Consider the following 26,285-nt stretch of genomic DNA (forward strand, 5'->3'; position numbering starts at 1 on the left):
GGCTGCGAGCACCCACTCCGTGACTTCCTACCTCCTTGGATCAGAGCGACTTGGGATGCATAGCTTGTTCGTCGCGTGTCCCGCGGGCCAGACTGGTTCTTGTTCGTCTCGATCCCGATCAGGTGAGAGAGAGAGAGAGAGATGGATGGATGGAACCCGGCGGGACGGAGAAGGCAACGAGAGAGAGAGAGAGAGAGAGAGAGAGAGAGAGAGAGAGCGGATACCCGTAGAAGGCGAGACGCGATCGCCTTCCCCCCTTTAACCCCCTTTTTTTTTCCCTTTTTTTTTTTGTTCGCTTGGGAGAAAACCTTGACACTTTTCCACGCGACTTGCCCCACATCTGTTCGAGAGAGCACAACTTTGGTCGCAACGCCCTCTTACGCTACGCACTCGGTTTTTGCCGGGCGGGATTTTCTTCCTCCTCGCTCCAACACTCGCGGGGAAAAATAAGGGTGAAGTAGTGAAGTGGAGGGGTGGGGAGGAGGAGGAGGGAAAAGCAAAGTTTTGATTGACAACAAAGGAGCGAGTTCGGGCCGGTGTAAGCGCCTTTTGGAACACATCGTGTCGGGCCTCTGTTGCGAGCAGAGAGGAGTTCGTCATGCTCGCTGTTCGTGTAACGCGGGCTTTTGTGGCCGAAGTCGTGCGGCCTTCCGAGTCGTCGGCGCGTGAGATGTGGACGACTGCAGCTGCCGGAGGAGGAGGAAGCCTGGAGGGGGGGGGGAGATGAGATAATCACCCCCTGACAGGTCTACCGACAGGACGAAACATTCGGCCGGGCAAGAGGTCGAAGATGAAGTTTTAATTACGACTTTATTCTCACAACAGTTTTGATTCCAGGCAAACGTGAGACATCGAGTGACTGGGAACGGAAAAAATAGAGAAGACACCTCTTCGCGCCTCTACAAGACATCGCTGGGTAAGTAACCGAAATATAAAATACTATTTAGTATTAACGACCTAAATATACACTTTTGTTTTTTTATTCTGTAGACACGTGGCTGTGCTCATCTTGGAAGTTAAATAATTTTTATCTTTAAGTTGTATCTAATCAATTATAAAAAAAAATGTTAGTTTTAAGAAATGAAACAAAACATTTTTTTAAATACCACTGAGTCAAAAGAATTTAAAAGGGGAAGGGTGATCTATTTTGAGTGGTTTGTTGTTGAACCTTTAGTCAATCGCCAACTTTAGAATTGTTATTTTTTTTCCTTTCAACCCAATGGCACAAAACTGTTGAGGGTATCTGCAAATATAAATTCCTACCATCGGTAAATAAAGGTAATAAATTTAAAACCTCGCTCAAGACAGTTCAGTAATGGATCTTGGGTTCGATTTGTTCTGTCCGTTAGTATTAAAGAGTTCTTTCTTTTTTTTGTATATTTTGTACGTCAACACTCGTTTAGAAATTTTCCAAACAAAATTTTCGTTTTATTTTTATTTTTGAAGTGCTTTGAACCAAAATTCTGAAGTTTGATATATTTACAGCCATTTATGTTTTAAACCTGCAGTTGTTTTTTTTTTTTTTAATTTTAAGTGACGACATTACAAATACCCTAAAAAAATTATACTAAGGGAAGATTATTTATTACGCACATGACTTACGAGTTTACTGAATTATTTTCCACACTGAGTATTTTTACTAGTGTTCTAGGTATCCACGAGACAAAGTTTTTTTTTTATGTGGTGGAACAAATATTTTATTGACCCACACAATTTTTTTGGCCAAACCAAATTTCACATGTAGCAAGTTTGAGTTACTGAACCTAACAAAATATATGTAAAGTTGAATTAATGTAATCATTATGTTGGTTCCGCAAAATTCTTTCTGCTTAAAATTATATGTTCTATTAAATTCCGTGTATAAACTGTCCAAAATAAAAAAACATATTTAGCAGAAGCCAAATGTGTACGCTCGAAATGCGAACAAAACCCAAACTATTACACCTCTTTTATTTTGTATTATTCGTGATATTTTTTTAAAAAAAAATTTATTCGCACCTCAACCAATGGAAATAAATTTCACTACAAATTAATTTGAATCCAAACGAAATATATATTTTCTTTTCCCTCGTATTTCGTCTTCTTGTATTTTGTGGAAATAGTCGCAGAATGTAAAAATTTACCGCTGCAAAGAAAATTAATGGCTTGTCAAGTTACGTAAGACTAATATTCAGCTTATCAAAATATATATTCAAAATGGATGTGTTGCCTTCCAGAATTGAAACTTCACACTTCAATAATCCAATACAAAGTTAAAAACGAAATATTAAATAAATCTCTTAAACGAATAAATCACACAATGAAGTATGCTACACATTGGAGTTTAGCGTTGGAGCTCCACAACTGTAACAAACATGGCGATGAGAAGAGACCTGCAAAATTCGCGGATTTACTCTGTGATAGGCTAGAATTCAAACACATATACCTCTTAGATAATTTTGTTATTGGCTTACTGTTCATCTGGACGAATCTCAACCAGTTATAACCCTCAACCAAAGAAGGATCGAATCAAAGACAAACCAGCTGAGACGACTTACAAGTCGGCAGCCAATGAAACTTGCGTTATTTGCCCGAGTGTACAGGGGTATGTGCAGTCTATCATGAAGGCCATCGAAACCGCTACTTTTGCAGGTCTCTAGCGATGAGAAATCTGTTATCCGACACTCTTCTTTAATAGTTATTCCTTCTCCTCCTCGCCGTATAAACCATTTAGCGTCCCAATCCTGAGCGTTGCACTTTTCGTTACGCCTGATGAGTCATCGCCTCGACTTACATAACTGGCTATAAAAACGTTTCACTTTTAAAAAAACTTTTTTATATTCATGCACTTAAACTGTAATTTTTTTTTGTAAATGGAACAGAAGCATTCGTGTAAGATTACAGATATTTGTAAATTTTTACATTTGCATGAAAACAGCTGTATCACTACAAAATATAGTTCGCTGTAATACTGGGTTCGGATTGTTACCCGAGTGTTAAGACTTTGTGTTGTCTCAGTACCTCCAATATTTAAAGTTATTTGCAAACCGTTACCTGAATAGCTTTCTGGTATTACCTGTGCGCATTAATAAGCACTATACAACGAAATAAAATACAAATTGTTGAACATTCGATTATCTCTATCATGGTTTAAAATATACAATTATTATAAGCCAATTTTCGTAAAAAATACTCACTGTTATCTAGAAAAACGTATTTCATATATGCAAAAATAACCATAGCAATGAGCTGTACAAAGTTACAATATATTTATTGAAGTGTTACCTACAAACTAATTCTTGGCAACTGGTTTCCCAAACGGATCTTTTGTAAAACATACAGAATCATTTTTCTGTGTACTCAACATAAATCTCAGTTTGAGTTTACAGTTATATTTGTAAGTTCTTTTTCTCAGAAGGCATGGCTGGCAATGCAATATGAGCGCAAAAGTAAGTTTCAACATCTCACGGATGCTCTCATATAGATGCTATCAGAATCAGTGCTCATTAACAGTATGTCCGTTAAAGAATGTCCCAGTTATAAATTTGTTTTTAGTATAAACTGTAATCATTTTAGAGTTTTGGTTCGTCACGATCAAAGAGTAACTCGTTCCGTTTTAGATGTGCATGCGTTGAGTACTGCTTTGTTGTTTTCTCGCTTGCAGCGCCACCTCCGCAAACTGGCGACTCCTGAGCGTAAAAATTTTTGTGTTCTGCAATTTGCTGAGAGTGAATCTGTAATTTCAGTTCAATGTGCGTTTCGTTTAAAATTTAATTGTGATACCCTTATGTGGCGGAAACATCCGCCGATGGTAGAGGCAATTCCAGACGACAGGGCTCTTATTCGCTGGCCTCCACGTTCACCTGACATAACGCAATGTGATTTTTTTCCTTTAGGACTTTATAAAAGATCGTGTCTACGTTCCATCTCTACATAATGATTTACCAGAGTTCAGGCACAGAATTGCTTCCATAACTTCGGAATTTTAACCAAAGTAAAGGAACCATTAGAATTTAGGTTGGATGCGTGCCGTATAACTAAAGATGCTTATACTGAACATTTATAAGAGAAACTAGGATAGTTTACCTTCAATTTCACGTACGAATTGTTGTAAATAGTCTAAATTAAACTATTAGAATATACAATTGAAACTGGAACTCTCTTTTATGGGCACCCGTTATTATGAGTCATGTTGGATTTTCGCGCAACAGATAAGAAGAATAAAACACTTACAAAATTTAAACAGATTATTCTGTAGAAACAATAACGTGTGTTATTTTTTGGTATATTTAAACAAAGAATGCTTACATCCTTGTTTCTATTTCTCTCTTCTCATTAAGAAAAAAAATTGCAATTGAAATTAGTGCAGGTGTGATTATGAATAACGTATAAGCATGTCGGGTCGAGAAAATGGCCGAATTATAATGAACATAAATGCATTACTGCAATTAAGTTACATCCTTGCTGTAAAAAAAATAAAACACCCTCACGCAATCACTATTTACGTTTTTGAAACTGGATGCCAGCTTAACAAGATAAATTGCATGTAGTTACGGGTAATTTGTTTCTTAAAGTTGCCAATATCAGTCACGCTCATTAGACCACGAACCAATCAGCGATTGCGGATGTAAAGTTGAGTTAACTACGAACTAAAAGAAAATACACAAACTAATTACGCTTGTAATTTCAGGCAATAAATTAGTGGAAATTTGTAATCAGTGGCTTCCTCTCAGTGCTTGAAGTATAATACCTGTATGTAATGGTTTGAAATTCTAACTAACCTGGCAAAGGTCTGAACTTATGACATTTCGATATACGGCGCAGAAGATAACAATAGTTAATATTAAACGTCAAAATAGTTTTAATAAATATTTTAAAGAACTACTGCTTGCTGTTTTCACAGAGCGCACAAAATACTGGACCTTAAAATCAAACATATGTTTGAACAGAAGAAATAAAAACATTGCATGTTTATTTAAGGTTTCAGTTGTTTTCTCGGAACAACAAAAAAATTACAGTTTCATACTTTAATTTGTTTTGCGTTATAATGTTAACTTAGTTGCGAAGCAAGTTGTATTCTTTTGACAAACCAAACGATTAAATATTACCGTCAAGACAAACTTTAAGTTCTAACAAAATATTTAGTTATCAAATTATATTTAATGTCACACATTTGTTTTTTATTCTCAGTGTGCATAACAAAAGCTAAGGACACATTACAAGTGTTATTTTTATTTCTTCAGGTGTGGTAGGTGTGGTAGATGCCACGTCATTGGCTAAACGAAAATTTTTGAAATGTTCTGCTTGGTTTTATTTTTTAGGTTTTTTTGCGTATCTCTTACTCCATTGGCAAACTAACATTTCCATGGGAAAATGGCTCTTTCCTTTAGTAGTTACAGGGAACACAGTTTTTTTTTTTTTTAAATCTAAGTATTCGGCGGGAAATACATGTAAGAAAGAATTAACGAAGATAAAGTTTGCCAACACTAATATTATTTTTTCTCGGGATTAGGCCTATAAGTTATCTTGCTTGCGAGAATAGCAGCGAAAGAAAAAAAAATGTGAAATGTGAGCGGCGTTTATTTAAATTTCAAGACTCTATTGTAACAAAGAAAATGTAAGGCAAAATGTTCAGAATGTTAGTATGCAAACATATTTAAAGTAATATTATTACCGGGTCTAAAGTTTTTTCTAAGAAGTAAACTCGAAAAAATACTTGACAGTTAAAAAAATTAATTTTACTATTATAAATATACATTATATAATAAATATGTGTTTCCTTATTATAAAACCATATATGTAACTAAACCCACAGAAAAAGGCCAAATCTACTGCTATTTGGGCTAACGGTGATCAAACAGTTACAGATAAGACGAAATAACTATGCCGCAAGGCAAGTGGTGCAGTGGTAGACATGATCTTTCGAAATATTATATATATTTATATATATATATATATATATATATATATATATATATATGGCAAGAGAACATAAACTTAATTCATTCATTCTGATGTTATCTTTGTCATCAGATCTAAATAATATTGACTAAATAAATTTAAATTAAAAGGCCAGATACGCAAATAAATTTTTGGAACATAGAATTGTTTATACACATGTGTTTTAAATTGATTCTTAAAAGAAAGCGTGCTTTTTTAAAACTGTTTATCCTTCCGTGCCAAACAGTTACCACAGCTCGAATGTTTAATATATATATATATATATATATATATATATATATATATATATATGTACATACAGGTGTGAGTAATTCTGATGTTTAGGTTCCAATCAACCAATTTTTACTTTTGAAAAATTAAAATTTGAGAAATTTATTTTTCGACTATTCTGCTGGTGAAAGAGTAATTGTATGCTTTACTCGATAATAATGATACCAATCGAGACAAATAATTAATTGTACAAGTGTCGTTTTGTGATTTATGAGTAGGCCTAATACCATATTAAGTATTTCTCCTGTTAGCAAATTAGATACCTGAAACAAATATATTATAAGCAAAAACACTCGAGAAAGAAGAGAAACTTCACAAGACAAAGGTCTTAGAATGCATAAGAAAGGGCACAAAATTATTATTGAAGCCAGCTTACTAATCCGTCCACACGATTTAACTGCGCCCTTAACCTGATGAAATTTCCTGGGCGTGGGAAAGTAATTGTAAAATAAGTATTCACCATGTCTGAAACATTCACACAGCTATACTTCATTCGAAAAACTTATGTGTAGCTAGTTTTGAAGAAGTTTCATTTGAAAATATTTAGTAAGTTGCTTGGATGTTGGAATTAATAAAATACACATAGAATGTTCACAACTGTAAAAAAATAAAATTAAAAAAAGCGTCGAGAAACTTTTAGGGGTTTACATTTGCCTTGCTCTATAATTTATTCTTTTTCTCTCTTCAAACCCCCCCCCCCCTCTTCTTTATCCATCCCTGATTCGTAAGCCTTAATTTTAAAACACCTGCCCCATTGAACAATATTCGTTACCTCCGTTACCGATATTCACTTCCGCTACCGTGTAATGACATTATAGCTCAAACTACCTTAAACGGCCGTAAAGATGGTTCGTTATTTTTTCATGTCCTTATGAAATTATTAAACTCTAAACTGCAGATGTTGTTCGCTTGAAATTTAAAACAGTTTTATACATAGTAATAAACACGGGATAAATGGAGTATTTATTTTATTGATACCTCAAACTGTTCCTCAAGTATCATGATAATTATATACCAATACCTTTTGTTTTTTCAAGAAGCATTAAAACATGCAGTTATAACCACACCTGCACCTTAATTTTAAACATATACTGTGCGTATGCTTGCAAACCAATTACTTAAGAATATGTGTTCTCAGTGCCTCAGGACTACCTCTTCACAGATTGTACTTGACAACTGGAGTACCCAGCATATTACTTAGAAACTTAATCCACTAAAACTGTAAAGAATCTCACTTGAAGGACAATGGAGTACAAAAATAAATAGAATGTTCTAATTTTACTAGATGAGAGAATAAAAAAAAAATTCGTACTCACAAACTTCCCACTTAAATAAAAAATATTAACATTTTCCGTTAATTTATGTTTTCCAGTGACAGATGATAAAACACAACGGCAGGCGTTTTCTTAAGTAGCCTCATACTTTTTTCAGCCGTGGACAGCAAAAAATCTAAATTTCTTAAATGTTTTTAGAAAAAAAATCGTTTTGCAATTTGGGGGATGGATATATATTTTCAAAATTGTGCATGTCATTGAACTATACATAGTATTTATCGAGTTTGTGGTTCTACAAAATGTTTGTTCTTGATTCTGATCGTTAATCAAAACTGTAAATTAAATGGAAACTTCAATTAATAACTTTAGTGTACATTTTAATAAACAATAATCGACCCACTTTTGTATCTGAATACCCTGCGTGAATTATTATTTCCAAGGCGAACGAAGTTGTGCCAAGTTAAAATATCTTTCTTGTAGTAGGTACTACAAACTATTTTTCAGCAACCGGTTTCCAAAGGAATCTTTTGTAATACTGCAGCTCAATTCATTGCCACCGAATAAGCAAAATTAGAGAGAAGTCTTATCTTAAGAAAAATAGTTTATAGTACTACAAGAAAGATATGTTAACTTGGTACAACTCGGTTATGGTTATTTTTGCATAAATGAAATATGTTTTTCTTTTAGATAATACTAAGTATTTCTTTGGCGTATAAATTTATATTTTAATTGATGTTTCATTCAAAAATATGTTTGGAACCATGGAAAATATAATCGAATATATAATAACTGGACTTTAATTCGTTTTATCAAGCTTATTAATATGCGCAGTTAGTACTGCATTGTAAGTGGCAATTTTTACCTAAAAATTTAATGCTTTGAAAAATATCCAAAGGTTCCACAGATAGCCTAAAAATGCGTTTTAAAGCACCATGTATTTTAAAAAAAAATTCCTGAAGAGGACTCTACTGGGGGAGGGGGGAGTGATCCACCCCATCCACAACACTGACCCACCAGAAACAGGCATATCTTATAGCTCCTTTGGCCCCCACCCCTCTTCCACGACACCTGGCTATGCATGCATCCACAACAAATTGGCATAAAGGATCCGTATTCACGGCCAGCATCTGAGACACGTCGCAAGACTGAGCTCGGAATGGCATATGCCTCGGAGACCCAGGGAACAGACTCTAATTAGTGCTTTATGCTGGCGAGGAAAACTCTATTCCAAGCAAGTGTTGAACGTCCCGGGATGCTCTATTTATTATTATTATTTTGTTTAAGACGCCCGTCCGGGCGCCTAGTAGCAGAGAGCGCGAGGCGGCGGTGAAATACGTCCGGGCGGAAAAACCACTTTCCCCCCACCCCCTTTATCTACGTGCTCGTTAGCCCAAGGAGGTTTTGGGAAAGGTGAGTGGAGGGGAGGGAAGGTTCTGGACCAAATTGCGGCAGGTGGGTGTGTGTTTTATTCCGGAGCCGATCGAATAAACGAGTGGCGGGTCTCAACCCACCCCCCAGTCACGGACTGCCATTAACCTCGATGGCAGCGAACCAGCTGTTCGTCCGATGACATCCACGAGGAGGTTGTTATTTCCCCCTCCGTCGAACCTCCCTTGAATACTAATATACGTGGGCGCTGCGACTTGGAGTCAGAAAGAAGAAGAAAAAAAAAAAGGCATTTCGTCCAGTTAAGGCGACGGAGAACTTTCTCCTCGTATGTCTCGTAGCAATTACGTCGTCCGACCGAAACGTAAATGGAAACTTGGCCTGTCTATACTCTCCGTTTTGGGACCTTGCGTTTGACGTTATTTTTTTTCTATCCCCTTAATCGAAATGCATATACTTAGATGTTTCACTATCTAAGAGTTGAAAAATGTTTTTTTTTTTTTGCTTAACTAATATTCTCGACGTTATTTGATGGGCCATTTTAAAAAATTAAGATTGTTGCCTTTCACATTGACACACTTCAACTCACTATATGTTAATTTTATGTGTTTCCATGACTCGGTAATAAATGCAGTTTTACTTCTATTGTACAGTTTTTCGAAATATTTCTTCATAAAAATCTATAACTGGCAAATAATGATAATTAAAACATTGTTTGTGAAATCGGAGCCTTAAAATACAAACCCCAAGCTTTAGCTTTATTCTCTAATTACATTCCAAATTAATTTTAAAAATGAATATCTGTATCCTGTCAAAAGTCAAGTTAGCAAAAAACAACTCAAAACACCCGGAACAAACAGCAACAAACATTACGCATCTTGATCGTAAGCTTTTGTGGCCCAAAATATCATCGTCTTCTTGGCTTTTAGGTTGGAGGGCCAGACGTTTCGGCATGCCTTGTGGCTACCATCTTCAACAACTGAAGGCCTGGTGTTCTGCCAGAGTGTTCACAGTCGAGAGGTAATTGGTCTCTGTGGGCGGGTCATGATTGCTGGAAGGTTTGGCCAATCAGGATGAACTGCTCAGTTTATCCAGTTGTCTTGTATCAGCATCTATCTTCTTCCCATATAGAGATTGGAGATTGTATGGTCTTTCGAGGGCAAAGCGTGAACTACTTCTGGCTTTTTGGGTTAGGGCTACGTCCATGACTGCAACAAAACATGCTTTAACATCGGGCACATCATCATTCAATGGAAGTAGAATAATAATAATAATAAATCTTATTTACTCTTTTTTTACACTTTGACTACAATGAACTTAATTAAACGGAAAAATGTAGCACTGACAAAAGCAAACTTGTGTATAAGTGCATCTAGTTACTTTAATCTACATTTTTCAAGAATTTTAAGTCGCGTGTTTATAAGTTATGATTGTTATAAACTATGTTTCTGCTAGTCTCACTTTTGGGGGGGGGGGGGGGGGAGTTTTCTCTTCTTACTTGTGTAGCTCAGATAAATAATTTTTTTTTAACTAGCCATAGAGCTTATCGGCAATAGAATCATTTTTCTAGTGCCAATAAGCTCTATGGCTAGTTAAATTTTTTTTATTTATCTGAGCTACACAATTAAGAATAGAAATACACCCCCCCCACCAACCAGAAAGTGAGACGTGACCGAAACATAGGTTAGGACAATCATAACTTAGAAAAACACGCAACCTAAAAATTCTTGAAAAATTTAAGATTAAATTTAGATTTTAGTAAGTATAGGTTTATCCTTGTACAAAAACTGAAAAAAAATATCATGATTTCTGAGAAGAAAAAAAAGTTAACCGTAAAAAAAATTGAACAAGTAACATTTATCAAGAAAATATAGTGTTATGACAAAAAAATAAAGTGAAACCTTAACACGTCCTCTGAAATAAATAAATACACACAGATAAATAAATAAACACAAAAATTCTATGTTACGACTGATGTAAGTTGTGACGTTCTAAGTGACGCTGGGGGGGGGGGGGGGGGGGGGCAGGCCTCAGGGGCGAGCCGGGAAGCCACGCCGGGACCGAGTAGTATAGGCCTACCGTCGGAGAGGACACCTGCCCGCTACTCAGGTAGATCACCTGCCGGCCTACACACGTCCACTACCCCGCGGCTTGCTCGCCTCGGACACCGTCATCACCGCCGCTTTTTTTTTTTTTTGACGTGGCAACGTCTAATAAATCGATGAACGCCGGCTGCACGCGCGAAAAAGTGTCCCGTTACGCACATTGTCCCGTTACGCTCATTGTACGCTTGCGCCGCATCTATCTCTCTTCCACTCGATTGGAGCAACCATCGATTTGACTTTTTCGAGGCACATTAAACTTGAAACACTCCCGTTCGTTTCCTACTTTTCCTATCATCTTCCTATCCTTAACAGAATAACACAGATTGGAAGAAGTTACAAATAACAAACATGTGTAAACGTTATATAGTTAAAATAATATCTTCGTTAAAGTAATAAACATATTTGTATTAATGAGTGCAAATAAAAGTAAAATTATCATTTAAATTGTAGATTTCATTTCACTCCTTCTTTGTATAAAAGTTATAAATAAAATAATCTTTTCGTTAAATTAATAAACATATTTGAATTAATGAGTGCAAATAAAAGTAAATTTATCAATTAAATTGTAGATTTCATTTCACTCCTTTGTATCCATACAAAATAGTGATAATTCAATAAAAATTATTCATTTTTATTCATAAAAATATGCAATCATTTCATTAATGTTTTGTTATGACGTTGTCACGTTAAACTATCGTCCGTAAACCGACTTTACAGACAACCAATTTTTTTTCCTAAGCTAACTAATAACTAAGTGTATTTGGGAGGGGTCTGGGTAGGGAAAGACTCTAAGTGCGTCTCAGGCCGAAGCCCATACGCCCTAATCATGCAGGGTTTAAGCCATGCGGGAGAGGGAGCATGCATCATGTGCTAGGAGGGGGATTGGCCAGCCATGGCAACGTTTTAGCCATGACTAACTCCCCCTCACTGACTATACTAGACTAAAAAACTAGATAAGTTAGGCCCAGGTAAAACCTGCATAGACACAGGGAAAACCCTGGGCACTTACATGCGGGATGCAAAATTTAATGCCGACACGCCCTAGCTAACATAACCCTGATTTTCCTATTAAATTTTTATGAAAATGTTATAGAAAAATTAACATCATCGATTTGAAAATTAGATCGTCGGATGAACATTTTTTTTTTAAATATAAAATTTGTACAACAACTATTTCAGAAAGGGTTTTTAACTTATGTAGGGGCCTATACTACATGGTAGATTAGCAGAGATATTCAGAAACTGTCCAAAGTTTTTGCCAAGCAAAACATTTCTAGGCGAATAATATTCTCACATACCTAAATAATGTTTTCGACTAATAATAAGTTGATATTCGTTGATATGCATGAACTGATGACGACATAGGCCTAGTTAAAGTTGTAATCTTTTATAAACACAAGCACGAATCTCTTCTTAATTAGCCGTGCAAACAAAAAGAGTCTCTGGCAATCTCATTGGCATATAGCCGACGGAAATCAAAACAGTAAACCCACTAAGAGGATAATTTTTCTTCAGTTGTGTTGTCCAGAATATCTGTTTATTCTCACGGAACTGTTGTGTCGCAGCAAGCCTGCTGTGTTAGTCTGTGTTCTCGTCGTTGTTTGTTCAAAATATGTGTTTAGTATAATCGCTGTGTTCACCTGTGCGTCGTTGTGTTGTCGTAGTGTTGTTGTGTTGTTGTATTGTCGTTGTGTTTTCGTTGTGTTGTCCAGATTGTCCGTTGGGTTCGTCTGTTTGTCGCTGTGTTGTAAAAACTTTTTTTTGGTCTGTTTTTGAGGTTTTAGTTGCAACTGTCTCGTCATTGTGAGGCCTCTGTATTAGTCTATGCTGTGATAATTTTTTCCCACGATATTTTCTGTGCTCTCTATGCGTTTAACTTTTGGCATGGCTGATTTTGGCTTTTTTTTCTGCGTGTTTGTGCGTTCATTTCTTAAACCGTTTTTTTTTGGGGGGGTTTTCTCTGTGATAAACAGTGTATAAATCAGCAGTGGCGTACATATGTAATAAAAACGTTTTAATTTAAACCTACCACTATTTATCTATATTATCAAGCAACGTATATTTTCACTCCTCATATGCGCATTGGTTTGCGTCCTCAACCAATCACCGGTAGAATGCTGTGAACCGAAATTCTGAACTTTGCTATATTGACAGCCATACATGTTTGAAGTCCACAGTTTCAGCTTTTTAATTTTAAGTATATACGTCATCAGAAACTCTAATAATAATAATAATAATAATAATAATAATAATAAGGGAATCATATTTATTACGCACTTGAATTACGATTTTAATTAATTGTTTTCGGTGCTAAGCATTTTTGTTAGCGTTCCAGGTATTCACGAGAAAAAGTATTTTTTTTTCAATACAAACAAAATATATACGTATATTTGCTACTAATCGAAGTACCCGTCGTTGCCCGGGCTAAACATAATATATAAATATAAGGAACATAACTAATGAGTTCAAAGTCTTTAGGACATACAGGTAACTTCTAGGCAAGACGTGACGGACGCACCAAACGATAGCGCGTTATGAATTCAAGGAAACGCCATCTATTGACGAAGTTTCTAAACTAAACTTTTATTAGCGTCTTTAGTTCGCTAGCAGCCGCGAGCTTCACTAAGCAGATGGGTTTCGCCAAGGAGAAGGATAGATAGTTGCTAGAAATTACTAGATGACCGTGTGGCGGACATACAGAAATGACACAAACTCACCTCCTATGATTTTATATTATATAACTGAATTTACCCTTTTTTTTACTCCCTTAGGAATGAAATTCCATGATTATAAATGTAGTACCTATATGTTACTCTCCGGCCGATAAACTATCAATATGCAAAAAAAAAAAAAAATCATGTCAATCCGTTGCTCCGGTGCTGCGTGAAAGGATAAAAAAATACAACACACATTCGCATGGTTATAAATTATTAAAACCTTTATTTTAGTTACTATTTAATTAATAATAACAATATATTAAGTAAAAAATAAATATTATTTACGTGGTATTAAGTTCTTATTAAAAAAAAGATAATAATTACATAAAAATGGTCTATCTCCTTTCTATTATTAAGTATTAATTATATGTTTTTTATATTAAAGAATTCTATTAGTTAGTATCTATAGTTCATTAAAATCGTATTATAAATTGAGGTGTTGAAAAGTAATTACTCTTTATAATTCAATTAATACAATCTAATGTACGGTTATCATATAATATTAAAAGCGGATAGGTATTAACAATTAAATGTTTAGTTGTACAACTCGGCAGCGCGAAGAGGGTCGCTTATCGCTCGGTTCACCAGCTGAGGTCCGCCTCGGAGCGACTCTGGAACCCCCGGTGGTTGGAGGGGGGAAGGGGGTGGTATGGAGGAGGGGCACACCCTGTCAGCTTGCTAAGACATCCTCGCCCCGCTCGAAAGCACGACGCTAATTGGCTGTTTCTCTTGGAAATTAGTTGTTAAATTTTTTTTTTTTCTCCGTCCGACGTGTGTGTGTGCTCCGGTGATTATCTCGTACTGCCGGATGGTCCCCTTCGCCCAGCCCGGACATGTTTGTTTTCGGACCTTCGTTCAGTTGCGACAGGAAGCCTCGGTGTGTTAACCTTTTCAGTCGTACTTTGTCAAGTTTTAAGATATAAAACATTTTTTATATATTTTTTTATGTGGTAGTAAACTTACGCTTTAACTATACTATTAATCCTTAATTATTCTATAATAATTAATAAAAGTAAAATTCCATTTTTTTTTATCTCCCAGTCATAGAGTGTGATATCCACTATAATGAAGGTACACCTCAACCCACACGTTCGAGGTTTCATTAAATCCATGTATCATTAAGAAATAAATTGTCCCCTTCAGTGGACGAAAATACAAAAGGGTTAAAGGTTTAACTTTTTCCTTCATTTTATTTAGCTCATTGAAGCTGTGCTTGGATACAGAAAAATCCTGTGTTCATATTTTATTTGTTAACTCAGAATATTAGAAGGCTAACTGTAATACTCTATTATGAATTATCGAACAATTATTGGAAGAAAAAATATATATAAATTATGATTGTTCTTTTTTTAATTGTATGTCAGGAACACAAGATACACTCAAAAGAATTTAAAAAGACACATGTTTGTTATCATTCACCATTTAAAATACTACCCACAGGGGGTAAAACTGTTGACCTTAAACCAACCAATCATAAGCAACCATAGAAGAAATGTCATTCTGAAGTACTTGCAAAACCTGTTTCGTCTGAATGAGAAATAATCCTGTTCGGATAATGTTCCAACTACATGTAACCCCCGGAGGAGAAACTCTAATTGCCGAGACTGAGACCTAGTTTTTGAAATATTTTCAGGGCCCACACGCTTAATAGTAGCTGTTATAATATATTACTAACATAGCTACATAGATAGCGATCTGTAATGCATTGGCTATTGTCAGGCTATCAAACCAGTGAAAAATTAGTTCACTTTATTTTGGTGGCCACATATTTTGTGTCATGGCACAGCAGAAATACATCATCTCCTACTCATTTATATAGATTGTTCTTTTTTTATTACAAACCAGTAATAAGTGTTTTTCTTTGCACAATTAGTTGTCGCGTAGTTAAATTAAAAAAAAGCAAACACTTTGGATTCGAACCTACCACAAGTAGTTATGGGCCCAACCGACAGATAGCGTCACATGTTTCCTCTGAAGAGTTGCACTTCTGTATCTCCCTCCAACTGCTGAGTGAAACATATTCCGAGGTACGTGATCAAGTCTCCCCGGCTGGACAGCACAGCTCAGCTATGCGGCGAACGCACAGGGCAAGACCTAACACTGCGTGCGTGACCCTGCGTTAGCGCAATACGTACTAAAGCAGCGTGTCGTTTTGTGACGGACAAAAAAAAATTATTTGTTTTATGTCTCGCGCCGTGATAAAAGCTTCTACACACAGCGGAGAGGGTTCAAGAAAGTCGCGTGACCGAAACAGTATCAACACAACTCATGCCATGCGCGTTTCGAGTGCTCACGGGAACAAAACTCAGGTGCACCAAATAAAGATGACTTATCTCTCTGTCCAACCGGACTCGTATTTATATGACGTTCAGCTCGTGGGCAACCATTATTATTGTTCCTGAAAAGGCACAGTTGCTATCATAGCTTTTATAAACCTTATCAGTAATTCATCAACCGCAACGTCTAGGTGTGACATTACTCCTAAAAGAGCTACAGATAGGCACCACGTCAAAAGTAACATCAAATACTATAGACGCTGAACAATAATTCCATAAAGAAAGTCCTGGCAGTTGTATATTTTTTTTTTCTGCCATAAATAAATTTATTGCCATATAAAGTTAACTTTTATTTTAACCAATTGGTTTAGTATAAGCTGACGCAGTTCATAAGTAATCATTTCACTGTATCTTTTGAAACCTATAGTTGACTGCATACTTAAAAATGATAAAAGTTTTGAAATGCTGTAATCTGCCATGCTTAAGGCCTTAAAGAAAATTTAAAATCACAGTGAACGGAGGCCATTTAAGGGTATATAAGGCTTGATAATATGAGCTACTTCTAATTTATGTTATCGAAAATGAACTTTTTCGTCTAGCATGTAGGCCTATACATATTTGCAGTAAAAGTAAGATTGAATTGCCATAGAAACCAAGCCTAAGTTAGCTGGTATTGCTAAAGGTAAAGGATAATTTTGTGTTGCGATCCCAAATATTGTAACCTCAAAGTATTTAAGTCTAAATAAGCCAAACATACCAAAGAAAAATTTACCAACAATAATAATTTTATCTTTGGTTTGGTGTAAGATTAATTTCATATTAATAATAATATTTTCTGTTTTTTTTCTTTTCCATAAAGAAAATGGTTTTACAGTTTCACACATGGGATCGCACAATGCATGTGAAAGTTCAGTTTTCTTCAGGATGTGTCGTATTCAGCCACCTTCAGTCAAAAAGACACCTTAAGCCACTGTCAAAACTGCCAAATTTTCTCTCAACTGTAGAAAGTTTGAGGGTTAGTTACTCAATAACGTAAAGTTGGACAGATAACTTCAAACATGTTTTGAATTCTGTCACACTATCAAAGACTTTTTTTTTGGTCTGATTAATTTAAAAATTTTGTTGAGACGGAAATGCAGCCATTTCTGTCTTCGTTGGGCATAATGCCGATTATCTGTTACCGTCAAACATCCAACATATTTCAGAATAAGTCCTATAGGTATAAGAAAGATTTTCTGTCAACTCAAGTCATCCAACTTGTCAAACAAACATGGCTATGCTAGTGACATTTGCGGTGTCACCATAACATCACATCCAACATTACTTGTCCAACTTTATTGGAAGATGGAAGTAAAAGTTTGATAGCGTGACAGTGCCTTTAGGCCGGGTTTCTAAACTATTCAAGAAACACAAGGACGCAAGAAACAGAAGACAAAAAGTTAAAAACAAAGTTTTGAATAACCAGCTCGTAAACCACGCAAAACACAACAAACGCAAAAGGAGCGTCGGCCAACTTCCAGTTCCTTGCATTTCGGCTTGCGTCTCCGCCATCTGTGTATTTGAGTGAAGTGATCCGAAAACTATTAAAGGTGCAGACGTATTTAGAAGACTGAATATTTCTGAAGTTTCACTTCTTTAGCAGCGTTGTGACAAAATGATTAGAGTTAATTTTTACGATGCGCGCTCACTAGGCATCGAAAATTGACCGGATGAGGAAAAGCTATATACAAATAAAAATTATATATGTGCTTTTAAATCTTACGCTTTAGTGATTGATATTGAATACTGGTCCATGTAAATAAAAACATTATTTATTGTGAATATTATTGATATAAATTGTTTTTCAAAAACTTTTTCAAGTGTATTTATATAAGTGAAGTTATGATCCCGTTGGTATAATTTGTTTGCATGATAAATTATTACATTGTTATTTAATTATTACTAAAATTAATAAATAAGAATAAGTATTCAGCATATTTATTGAAATTTCGTTATTAATTAAAATGGACCTCGATTATTGTACTAAATAAAATAATTAATTTTATACACACGCTTATATTAATATTGACTATAAAGTATTTATTTAATTTTTTTAATTTGATTAAATTTATACTTTACCAACTGTATTTGTAATATCACTCCAGTCCTTATATGATTCTATTTCTATTTATTATTTGCATGCAAAAGTAAAGTTAGTTTTTTTATTACGCTAAGTAATTATAACTTCTAACGCGCGTACATAAGTACACACTATCATTTTTTTTCTCACGTCCATCACGTTTTCACTTATTAAATTATCTTGCAGTAAATACAAATTATGCATTTACATCCATTTACTACGAATTTCACTCGTTTTCGTTGAAAAAAAAAACGACATATTTTATGAAACGAAGTCCGACGACGAAGATTATTTCTACAGTTGTACAGCTTGAAGTTGTAGGGTTGGTGATTTTCCTGCGTTAGTTGCGCTGTTGTGTTTCCGGCGAAGTTCCTGAACCCAGCCTGGGCGCTGTAAGAGGCGAAACTCGTCAACTACTCGTCTTGAATCTTCCCTCGTGATACAAGTTGTAGGAGAGGTGTTTCATGGTGTTCTGGAGTCGGGAGGGTGGTGGGAGGTTCGGGATGAAGAAGGAAGAAGGATGAAGAGGATGAAGAGGATGAAAAGAAACGCCCCGGCACGCACACAGGGCACGAGAGGGGAAGAAAAAAAAGGCAGAAAATCAATGTCCAGCTTTGTCTGGGGGAAGCCCCCTCGGGGCTGCAGTGTGAAAAGTCGACACAATGCCCGAGGATTGAAATTCATACAGGCACTTAATGTTTTCGTCCGCGCTGCCATATTGGCAAATGGATTCTGCTGTATAGGAGACAAGCTGGGCTCGGGGGAAGAACGACGCAACTCACGTCAGCAAAATTTTCTTCATACCTCATTTTTTTTTTTTCCCGCTCGTTATAAGGGATAACATCTGAAAATTATAGCGAAGCTTTAAGTTCATACCATTTTTAGAGATCTGTACAGAGAAACTAAATCTCAAGAAACGATTAATCAACTTTGTAAAATTTCATTCGAAGATGATTATTTTTAATGCTACCCTAGCCAAAATAATTTTTTTGAATTAATTAAATAATTTCACATTTCCTATGAGATTGGTTACAAATATATTAGTAGACTGCAGTAAGTAATATTTTAACTTCATGAGTGTACTTCACCAACGTGTAAGGTATAGTCACGCATGGGAAGAATGAAACTGAAAGCGCATTTCAGCTGATGAAAGAGATTTTTGAATTCTTGCTACAGGAAGGCGTTGACATAACAAACCCATCGTTCGAATACTCTTGTCTGTTGATGCTTAAGTTATAATTTTTGTTTGTAGGGCATTAATTAAGTGATCCTGCTTCCTAAAATTAAGACGTAAACTTTATTGTTTAAAAAAAAAATATGTGAGCGAGTCCTTCAGTGCTCTCCAGTAAACAACTAACCTCGGTAACGAACAAATTGATGTGTTCTCATACTGCAAATTAAATTACAATATAAATGTCAGACACTAAATTTAACGTAGAATTCTTTAAAATAATGCCGAGCGTGATAAGTATACGAAAATTTTGTTTTAAACCACATATCATTGGTACGAATCACACGCAGTTTCCGCACCCGCCGTTTGAATTCGCTGCCGGAGCAGCCACGCCGACTATTGAAACATTCGATTTGCAGAGCGAAAGGTTGAACTATATAATGAACCGGCTCCGATAAAAGCTAAAAAAATACATGAAAAAAAAAAACTACCTGATTTTCTACAAGGAATTTTATTTAAATACTGCCCATCTTGTTAAAATCCATCAAACAGTTAATACTATAACGTTTACGCCATCCGTCACAGATGGCAGCGCCGTGGTCACACATTTCCGTTCCATGCGACTTCCATTCCATTCACGAAATAACTCACTCCCACCGAAGTATACTCAGAGCTAAGATGTTCACACGTCAAAAACGGTGAAATTACGTTGTGAAGAATTTGAGATATTTTTACAGTTAAAAATAGCGACGAGGGAAAAAAAATGTACTGAGAGCCAGATTCTATTGCAGCGAGAACGTATTTTCATCGCGAGGTTTATATTCCCCCCCCCCCCCCTTTTTTTTTTCCAGTCCATGCGAGCCGAGAGCAAATCTTAACACGCGGCGAATGTCGTTTCGACGTTCGTCATTCTTTCCCTGAGATGCCCCTCTTATCCCTCTTCCCCCCTTCCTCCCCCCTTCTCTCAAAGGACGAACACACCCTCATTCTTCTGATGCCCCCACCCCTCCCACATCCCGGGGCGTGATTTATTGGGAGCGAGATATTGAGCCCATGCCAAGGGGGTGGGTGAATAAAAGTGGCTGCATAAGAGACACGAGGCAGCAGAGAAGAGAAATAAAGAGGGTTGAAAAAAGACAAAAGCAGGGGGGTGCTTTTAATGGTGAAAATCACGTCCCTCACACATTAAGGGATTGGAGGGGGGCCAGGGTAGGGGGGGGGGGCATCTCCTACCCCACCCCTCTAATTAATACACTTTTAGTAACCTTTTAATCATAATTGGATAATGCTGTGAGCTTTAGTCTTGAAGGGGTTCCAGCAAAGCAGATTAAACAATGCGGTGCAGGGGGTAGCTGTTGGACGGGGGTAAGTGTGGGGATTACTGCTGCTGTCGCGAAAATAAGACTTCCCCGTGCAGCTTGAGAAGGGTGGGGGGACGAAAAGAAAAGTTGCTGCTCCTCGTTTGCTCGCTTGCTCGTGAAGGAGAAACGAAGTGGCTCTTAAAACAAGGAGTGCCTTCACACAATATCGCCCCGGTTCGCTTGTTCGCGAAGGAGATTCGTTAAAGAAAAATTACACTCTCCTTAGGCTTCCGTGAACCAAGCTTCGGATTCTGGGTCCAGGCCGCAACCGTGGGAATGGCTGCAGTGGCTTGTCGATGGCTGCGACAGGCGTGCCGAAACGGACGGGCTCACACACTGTAAACTTCTTTTTTTTGTAAATGGAACAGAAATATTCACGTAACATTACATATATTCGTAAATTCGTACGTTTATATCAGAACAACTGAATCTCTACAAAATAGTGTTCGCAACACTGGGTTTGGATTCTTACCCGGGAATTTGTGATTTGTGATGTCCCAGGATCTCCAATAGTTGAAGTTATTTGTAAACCGTTCCTTGACTATCTGTACAGTGTTAACTGCGCACATTAATAATAAGCATGATAAAACGAAATAAAGCAAAACTGTTAAAAATTCGATAATTGTTACCATGGTTTAGAAATTATGCTGAATATTACATCAATTAAAATATAAAATCATGCGGCAATTTTTGTAAGAACTACATATGGGCAAAAGTAACCCTAACCATCTGTTGCACAAAGTTCTAATATTTTGCTTGTAATATTACAAACTATTTCTTGGCAACTGGTTTTAAAAGGAATCTTTTGCAATAGTACAAAAAAAAAAGTTTTTATGTGCACCATCATTTCCGTGGACACGCTCTAAATCCAGAAGCCAAGAAGTGTCCTATGTTCATATTTCGTAAATAAAGCTGACCCAACGGCCGATGGAACATTTCATCACGTTACGAGTTCTGTCTGATTCAACATCTCCAAGGTTTATAAAATAAGTATTTTTTATTTTCCCTAAAATAGCATGGACATATTTGCACATTTTTTTTACATCAAAAGGAACGAATATTTCAGACATAGGCTACACCGGGTGTTCGCAGAATAAAAGCTTTCTGACAATGTCTTTTCTCAATTAATGAAAAACATTCAAGTAAATTTTATTACGAAATTTGACTAACATTATCATTTCGCTCAAAGCAACAGACTCTAAAAACCCTTTCTCATCGCAAGAAAAATCATTCCCAAGGAAAAATGTTTTACTGGAAAATTGTTATACTGGAAAAAAACACCTTACATTAAATGTTTTCTTCCTTACACGTTTGCGGTTCATAATCTGCCATTATCGTTTTTCCAATACAAAAATCATTTTTATTTGATATGAGCTCTTAATTTTTACAACTCTTAAAATTTAACAACATAAACAAAGCAACAAATGTTATCTTAAATATATTTTATACAAATATAATGTCTTGGAGTGTGCAATTTGCTTTTTTATACATCAAATGAATTCGTGGCGTTGGAAGGAATCGCTAAAATTTATCCAACATTAATTTTCATATTTAATAAAATACTTATTGCAGTTATCAATTCTATGTTTAGTTATTATTTTAAGAAAAAACTTTTCGCGTATTTATGTAACCAGTTTATGCTAAACTTAAAATAATTTGGAAGCGTATTTCATAAAATATTCAACGAAGCCAAATTCTATTTCAAGATGATCATTACACTGGGAAATAGTTTAAATCTAACCACAATTTATATTCTTTTTAAAGTATTTATATATAATACATAAAAAAGAGAAAATATGTTAACTGGTTGTCAATGCATTATTTAAAACAGGCCTGGTGAATAATCCACTAAATTTAAATATTATAACAAAATTTAAAATGCCTGGTATTATTTAGCCTCGTTTTCAGAGAAACTGTTACATAACCATTTAAAAATACATATATTCCATGAAGCTATAAAATGTTCAATACTAAAAAGATTACGCCTTTGAACCCATTCATTTTTCAATTAGTTTTAATTAGTTATTTTACAGTTATGTGTATTACGCACGTTGGACTGAAGTTCTCCAGCTATAATAATGCAATCTCACAGCACTATTGTGCCGGGTTCGATTCTTGTCGCTATTCGGGAAACCTAGCTGAAGTTGCAGTTAACTCGTAATGCTTCTGTTTCCCTTATAAAATGAAACTTTGGTTTAGACAAAACGTTAAGCTGAAATTTGTTTACATGTGTGTATTGCAGATGCTGTAGTTTTCCAAGCTATATTATTTTGTGATAGGAATACTGTTTTTAATTTTAGTTGTTACTGTAAGGCGTTCAGGTACAAAGGTACAAGAATGTTAATTATTATATGGTATATAAGGTTTGTGTCCTAATTTCTTCACGTAAAATAAATTATTATGTAACATATTCTCCCAAACATGTTATACAACATTCATAGGTACTATGCAATGGAAGTTATATATCTGTATAAATGTAGGTACAGTGAATTTCTCATTATATTGCCTTACATGTTTAGGGACATTATCAAAAATATGTTTGGATTGTAGGCGATTAACGAAAATAATCTTTAAAATGCAACTCTCTTTTATTTAAGGTTTTATGTCCTGTTACATGTCATTATTTTATTTTTACGTTTAACACGGTTTAAATTGTAAACTTTTTGTGTGGTCGAATTTTAACAAGATGAAAATTAAAATTTATAGGGCATACCTTTTTGCATGATTAGCTGGCAAAGTAGAATAATTTCACATTTTTGTGCAGTATGAGTAAGAAGAACTAAAAAACATCTGAAAAATTTTGCGTTTAAAGGCAATGCTGGTGGCTACTGCGTGGTATGGTTTAACATAATTACAGAATATTTTAATTATGTTCCCTTTAAAATAAAAAAAATATCTGATGATTTTTAAAGGCCAGGTAAAATTAAATATTTTTTTTTGAAAGAAATTAAACCATATCACATAGAAGCTAGTCAAATTGACTTCGAACCTAAAATGTTCCAGTTTTATATTCCACTTCATTCTCTTTTTTCATACTACACAAAAAATTTAAAAAATAAAACTTTTCCAGCTAGTTATGCAGAAAGTATGCGATATATTTTTTTCTTTTCAAGTTTAACGGTTTGGAACGTAAACATAAAATAATGTCCTGGAACGGGTCGCACGCTTTTAATACCTAATCATACCACCCCCTACCCGACGTGGGGCGACGGAGGTTTCTTAAGACACTGGAATCTCATTCCAGAGGCCGTGGGTTTATATCTCACTCCAGAATCCCAATTTCGGTTAATTTTTCCCGAGATCACTGCAGGGTGATGCCGGGCTGGCTCTGGTTCTCTCTGCCTGGCATGTGCGACTCATGCCGTGTGTTGAACATCGGGAGACCTAAGATGCACACCAAGTTCTGCCATTCCCGACTACACCCGAACAATTCACCTTCGGCCAACTTCGGGATTTGTTTTATTTTTTGCGCAGGAAAAACGAATTCAAATATTAAAAGTGGTCGGTTAGGTTAGCTACATCAAAACACTTTAAAACACTATGGCAGTTATTTAGGTTAGTATAGCTACATTAAAATAAACAGAGAAATATAAATATATATAAATGAACCCGAGGTTGGCCGAACGTGAATTAATTGTTCGGGTGTAATCGGGAATGGCAGAACTTTATGTGCATCTTAGGCTTCCCGTTAAAGGGAGTTAAAAACATCGGCCCCGATGTGTTGCAGGGCCTCGATCCGGCTCGGCTCGCGTCGGCCATCATCGGCTCTCTTCGTCCGGGCAGGCGGTACAGCCACTGCCCGCGCGCCACGGACCGGCGCCCGTACAGTCGCCGCCGCGCGACTGTGGAACCCCCGCCGGCTTCTGGAGCAAGCACATCCCCCGAGAGGCAGACCAGACGCAAATGTTACATTTGCATTACAGCTTCATGGAAACTATGGTTGCTGGATCTCTCATAACACTGCAAATGAACATGTCACTTTACTGTGAAATATCTTAAGACTATCTCATAAAATTCCTCCTAGAATTTTTAATAAATTTAATGATAATTTAACCATTTTCATTATGTGAATGGTTGTTCACGTGGTTAAGTGTGAGAAAAGACTGGTGAATTGCATTCTGCACAACCAAAGACAGAATAAATGAAAACTTAAAATTAACGCAATTCAGTTACTACGTATAGTTTCATTGTTTATGTTAAATGTGGAGAAATAGCGTTAATTTGGTTAGTTTAATAGTAACATAATTGCAAAAAATTACAAAAATGTATTTGAAGTGTTATAGAAAAAAAATTGGCAACTAAATATTTTGCAAAGAATTATTAATAAACGTCACAAACATTCTTAATTACGTGTGCTATTTATATACTGAATTTTCAGCATGTTTTGTTTTAGTCATCTTCAAGTGGAAGACTAAGAGCCTTGAATTTTGGCGTTTGTGTTCATATATAGCCAGTGAAATGTAAGGCGAGTAGTGATTGGTACACTTGGGGTATCCGCCCAATCAGGTGTCAGGTATGAAGCACTGATAACTGCTGCTGAACACGTCACCGCGGAACGATAACTCTGCTGCCAATCACAGTAGGGCATATGGAACATTATCTGAGGCTGTTAATAGACTGATTGTATGACTGATGTAACTATATTGTTATAAAGATTGTCATTGATGTAATTATGTTATTGTTAGAATCATCATTTAACCTCGATCATATCGACAGAGAAAACTAATTAAAAAGAAATCAAATCACGCTTGATTTCATGCTTTCAGAGATGACATGTTTGATAGCAAGCCTTATATAACGATGTTTATGACTTAAATAAAAGTCAACACGTCTTATATGATCTCCACATCTCTTCTTCGAGCCCCATTGTGACGTAAAATGATCAAACGAAGGGTGTTTTTTTGACTTCGCCGGTAACTTCAGACTGCTCGGGACTTGATGCAAAAACTGTCCGCCAGAGCGAACTGTTGGCGTCCCTATGCACGAGTTCCAATAGTCCTAAACATGCCTCCTCCAGCCCCTCAAATTAGATAACCAATCATCGTCGACACACCTCTGACGCCACTGCCACGAAATTCTCGGGCACAACAAACTTTCCGATCAAAAAAAATTCTAATTCCATCGCGTCAGGGGCTCAAAATTACTGAAATAAGCGTAAGTTTTTATTTCGAAGGATGGTTGGACTGGTCCATCGGTTATTCTAATAGTATTATTCATGTTTTTTTAAAGGATTCGTTCACTAAATTTATTTGTGAAAGCTTTGAAGTGTGTTTTCAAGCAAAGTGATTTTTCATACTGAATCTATATGTATAAAATAGGATGTTGGTATGTATGGCGTCGATAAACTCCGACACCGTTTGACCGATCGCCATGAAAGTTGGCACATCGAAGTCTTTTTTCACGGAGAAAGTTTTTATGCTATCCATTTTGCTATAACTCGCTTCTAGATGGTGCTGCAGCGCATCAACTTCTAAACCGTTCAACCGATCGCCACGGGTAAACAGAAAATCATAGATCATAGACATACAAACAGCAATTGTGTGTCATTCCTCTGTGTCTACGACACTGCCATATAGCGCTATCCATTTTGCTTTAACTCGCGGACAATGTATCACCCTGTGATCATCCCTGGCGAAGCTGGGAACTACACATTTTACATTTGAATT

General features: G+C 36.1%; 1 long non-coding RNA gene across 1 annotated transcript; it reads left to right on the plus strand.

Moving 5' to 3' along the window:
- Positions 1 to 336: 336 nt before the first annotated feature.
- Positions 337 to 25,289, plus strand: LOC134538633 (uncharacterized). The gene is made up of 2 exons (XR_010076180.1): positions 337 to 916; positions 24,347 to 25,289. It is a non-coding gene; the product is annotated as an uncharacterized LOC134538633 (long non-coding RNA).
- Positions 25,290 to 26,285: the final 996 nt, after the last annotated feature.

The sequence above is a fragment of the Bacillus rossius genome, chromosome 13 (assembly GCF_032445375.1).
Source record: "Bacillus rossius redtenbacheri isolate Brsri chromosome 13, Brsri_v3, whole genome shotgun sequence".
Lineage (NCBI taxonomy): Eukaryota > Metazoa > Arthropoda > Insecta > Phasmatodea > Bacillidae > Bacillus > Bacillus rossius.